Below are 5,369 nucleotides of genomic sequence, written 5' to 3' on the forward strand. Positions count from 1 at the left end.
TGTGGTAATGATGATGTATATTTGAAGCCAGGTATCAATCTTCTGCAGCTTCACATTTTCGACCAATCGAGAGTTAGTCTTTGGTTTTACAACTTTAAATTTCTCATCTCATCAACTCTGTAGTGAGTGGTGGAAAAAGCTCAGATAAACCTACTGCTTTAATAAAAACATTTTTGTAAATGAAATAAAAATGTTTATAAACTGTAAATCTGAATTTTTACAAAACTTTTTGTCCGTATAACCATTTTCAGACATGACCTGCGGATAAAGTCCAAAGAATTGGCTCCGGCCTTTACCTGCAGTTTGTCTTCACACATGCGCAACACAGCCGGAGGTTCTCTGCACAGACGAGTTCACTATCGCAAAACAAATCCCCCGCATCATTCAGAGGAGAGGTGGAGCAGTCGGGTGCAGCAGGCAGAGGCAGGAAGTAACATATTAATTCCACTGCAGAGATCTCTGTCACAGATCAGAGACCTTTCGCGTGTTAAAAGTACCATCATCCCCTCAACTCACTAGTGGTGAATCCAGCGGTGGATCCCCTGCTGTGTTCTCACATTGGATTCTCCCAACTTTCTGCAGACTTTACACCAGGGGGCCTGGTGGAGAGAGTCTGCAGAAACTGCGCAGGCGCTCTCTCGCAAATTTGCGTTCACGCATGCACCTCCGCCTCCTGAGAAAGTGCGGGGAATCTCCGGAGTTCAGTGCACGTGGGAAGGCAGTTTATGACCATTACCAGCTTTTATAAAATCGCCTATTCCTTTAGCATGAGTCGCTTTTTTTTTAGCTAGCTTTTCAGTTCAAATCACTGTTCAACTGCTTAACGTCTGTAAAAATGCCACAGACACAACTGTACAAATATTGTGGCAAGTAGTGACATCATCCATTGCAGGAAATTCATAATATATAATGTGTAGATCTGAGAGCAGCATGAGTGGATTGACAGCAGTAGAGGTGTGATGTCATTGGAGCCCAAATCCTGAGAAGTGGAGAACTCGAGTACCTCGAAGCGTTTCCCCTCTTCCCCTCTTCCCCTCTTTTATTTTCAATCTCTTCCTCCTCCTCCGAATCCTCTCTGTTTGATGCACTTGCATGCCCTGTGCCCTCAAGCACTCAGCCTCATGGACATGAATATATGTTTGAGATTATATAATCAAGCTGTTGCGCAACTCTAAGAGACTGAGGGAGGCAAATTCACACAAACACATTGGAGAGAGAGTGACAGAGAGGTTTGTGTGTGTGTGTGTGTGTAATCTTGTGTTTAATGTTTGGATTAAACCAAATCCCACACAGACGCACACAAATGCTTGCCCTTTAAAAATCCTCTGGTAAATCTCAGGTTATGGATGTTGGTTCTGTCTGATAGTGTTATTGTTCAAAGCCAATGTGTATTTGTGCCCATGTGTGCACCTGCACCCACAGAGTACAACAATAATCCCACAGCACACATGCACAAAGGAAGTGCACGTCTTATGTGTTTTTATTTCCGATACACACTCTGATCTCTAGCGTATGACGCTGCAGCTTTCAGAGACTTTAATCCTTTCCCCCCCTCCCATCCACTGTCCCTGACTTGTTCTCTGTGTGTTTGTGTGTGTCCATGCACACTACACACGTAACGCTTCATTTGAATCTGAATTCACCTCTAATGTCCTATTGTGCAGGTGACACCCACTCCTGCATCAGGCCAGTTCAAAGCCGGAGGAGATGCACTCACGTCCTCTTCACGCTTAATTAACAGCTGAACATTACGACCAATCTCTTTGCAAACACATCCTGCTGTGTCCCTAAGAGAAGCAAAATAAGGTCATCAGATTAATATCAGGAGCATAAGACCTTTAGTTTGTCAAATCTGGTAAAGCCATTCATATTTATCTTTAAAGCAACATGATGCAACTTTTTAACCTCAAAATAGTCGCCGGAAAATTAGATTGCTGGTACACTGACTTGGAATCGGGAGATAAAATGGGGCCACTTTCATTCCCACTCCTCACCCCAGATGCCTGTTCTTGCTCTAACTTTGGTGAGTAGGTTCGACCTTCAGTGAGATGTCTGTAACTGACTGATAGTCGTAGTTTAAATCGCTCGGACACGGAGCCCAACAGAATTAATCATAACGTGTGGCTGCAGAGGGCGCTGTTGCTGAAGTTATATGGTGTTGCTTTAAATAATTTCATATGTAAACTTGTACTGTATGCGTTATGATTCTTGCCATTTTCCAAATCTAAAAGCATCAAATTCCTTTTGCGTCGGTCAAACCCAAGATTACAACAGCACAGGGTCATTGCTTACAAACTGTACTCGCGTGCTGCCTGTCGGGGTGACTGATCTCATATATGGTCCCAGGATTTATCCTCCTCAACAGCACAGAGAGAAAGATGGGGCTGTATGTCAGGATGACAGTTTGGGGTTAGCTTTACCTGCCAGTGCTCCCAAACTATGCTGTGTTTACTGCCTTCATATCTGTCTCTGTCTCCTCAGCCCCTCAACCTGTTTCTGCTGATATATCACCAAAAACTAATAATATTCTCAAGGTAAATGAATTGAGAGTGTAGAGTAGTGTTCAAGTCAGGGCCGGGCTGCCTGCTCACCCTGTGCACTGACACTGCACGCCCATTAGATTCCCCGGCTTCAAAGTGGCAGGGATGGCTCCATTCAGGCCCATTTTAAATACGCTTCAGTACCTACAGTACCTGCCAGGTGACCTCACTTCACTCATGATGTAATGTGACACACTAAAGGCTGTCTGTAGGATTCTAACTATTACTACTGTAAAAGTGGTTATCAAGATAAAATTGTCCATTTCTGTACTTCATCTTGACAGTATAGGGATGCCTGTAATATATATTTAAAAAGTTTGATTGCTCCATGAGTGAGAAACTCACTTAAAGATGATGTATTTCCATTGACTGCAATAGGTGACATGATGACAAAGTTCAACATTTGAAAAAATTCTGTTACTGAGATAAAAATTCTGAAATGTTTCACATTGCGTCTACCAAGACATGAAAATGTTGTCATTGATTATCGTGAACGTTGGGAATCAATTTAGCGAGAATTTCCAGTATCTGTTGACAGTAACACATTTTGATGCACTGTGGGCTCTGTGTTTTATTTTTATATTTTTCATTCTTTACATCCTCATAGCCTGTGCAAGGTCAGACCTGAGTTTAATCATCAACATCCACTTTGCAACAACAAGGTATCATCAGCCATTTAAAACATCGGAGAACGTTCTTCATAAACTTATTTCGGGTAAAACTCTTAGCAGGACCTCTGGTTCGTTCATCAGTGCAGGGGATTTTCCCACCAGGAGCACCTCTTGCAGTTTCAGGTGGTGCCTCAGCTTTATTTGTGTCAGCAAATGAGTCGCATCTTGCTTTTGCCCTGACACAAGTGTTATTGCCCTTTGCGTTGCATCCTGCCGATCGCCTAACTTGTCTTCTCACGCGGGCTGATGGCTTGTCAGGAATGGAGACACGCTCACTGGGAAAGTGCTTCAGGGTCATAAAAGGATGTTGCAGAGCTTCGCTGGGGTTGATTCTTTTTTCTGCGTCGAAATGCAGCATCTGTTTCAGGAGGCTTAAAAAGGCCTGTGTGTCCTCATTTTCAGCCGTATCTGGGCGAGTCGACACAATATCATCGAGACTGGCAAACTGCCTGTGCTCCTGAATCGTAGAGGATGCTTCGCTCCCCTTACTGCTTTTCGAGGACGTCCTGCATTTCCTTTGTGGTGCTGTACACTCCTCACATCTGCAATGTTCCTTCAGCCTCCACGATTGACGTTGGATACATTTTCTCTTTGTAAAAAACACATTTGTGTACCTTCCAGAATTCAGCAGGTTATCATTGGGCTGACCATTAATCTGTACCAAGTTCTTCATTGCCTGAAATTTGCAATTACCTAGTCTATACAAACATGTGCCGAGGTACAGGTAGGCCAAAATGCAGCCAAGAGCCCACATATCCATAGCCTCATTCAGAGGAAGTCCCAGCATGACTTCAGGGGCCCTGAAACCAAGAATCTGGAAATTATTTCCAATGTCCAATTTGGAGACAGGAGTAGCCATGCCAAAATCAATCAGCTTCACCTTTGAGGGCTGTAGCTGATGATCTACCAACATTATATTGTTTGGCTTGATGTCTGTATGTACCAGACTTACGCTCTTTAGGGCAGTCAGAGCCACCAACAACTGCTTTGCGATTACTTGAATCTCAGACAGAGGCTGTCCCTTGTCCCCGGACATTTTGACCCAATCAAGCAAAGTCATATCCAGCTTTTCAAATTCCAGAAGTAGCTTGTCACCTTGTGTGTGATGCCCGTTGAACCTGACCAAGTTGTTCTCGTCTTGACCAATCTCCCTGAGTGCTTCAAGATTGTCCAGCTCCTTTTTGCCATGTACATTCGATACAACCTTCAGAGCCACAAACTCCTTAGTGTCTATTTTTAAGCACTGTTGCACTATTCCATAAGTCCCAGAGCCCAGCGTGTCCAGCAAGAAAAATCCATTCGTTACAGCTGGCAAATGAAAAAGTTTAACATCATCAGGTTTTGTCTTTTTGTTTAAACCCTTAATTGAGTTAGCCATTTCAGTGAGTTGATTGGCGGGTGGCAACCAACGACAAGTTTTATTAATGCAATCTACAGCATTCTAAACTTATTATTATTGGCAGGTGGCATACTAAACTTCTACTTCTAATCAATCAAAGGCTATTTAAAGGTTGCAAATACTTTTCTTTGATCTAAGGGATTACATTAGAGCATCATAAAGAATAAACCCTTTATAAATTTCAACTGTTGTTTTTTAAAGATCAGATTTTCAAGACTTGTCTTTGATCTAACTGATGTCATGATGAAACAACTCTTAATCTTGGTTTCTGTAGCAACCAAAGTCACATTCTGTTTTGTTTTTTTCTAAACCAGAATTTTGAAAGACTTTGAAACCAGATGATATATCTCCTGCTTAAAAAGCAGTGTGAATGCTGAAATGAGTAACTCCAGGAATAGTGCACCAACACAGTAGATGGCGATAATGCTCCTTGATGTTGGTTGCCACATGCCAATAAACTGAGCAAAGAAGAAAGAGAAGAAGACTTGTTGAAATTCTTTGCTGAACATTTTCATAGTTCAAAGGTTAAAATTGGTTGAGGTTAGCAGGAGTAGTTAGAATCAGCATTTACTCTAATTTTAAAAAAATTGTTGCAACAATGCCACCTGGGGGAGTTTCACCCCCAACTAATTACTAAAGCTAATGGTGAATCAGATACCATTGGGCGAGAGACTGTTTCAGTTTAAGAGGAAAATAACTTCATTTAACAAAATAACCAATCCAACCGAAACTGAAGAAAATGTCAAACACCAGAATCAA

The sequence above is a fragment of the Hippoglossus stenolepis genome, chromosome 17, assembly GCF_022539355.2.
Source record: "Hippoglossus stenolepis isolate QCI-W04-F060 chromosome 17, HSTE1.2, whole genome shotgun sequence".
Classification (NCBI taxonomy): Eukaryota; Metazoa; Chordata; class Actinopteri; order Pleuronectiformes; family Pleuronectidae; genus Hippoglossus; species Hippoglossus stenolepis.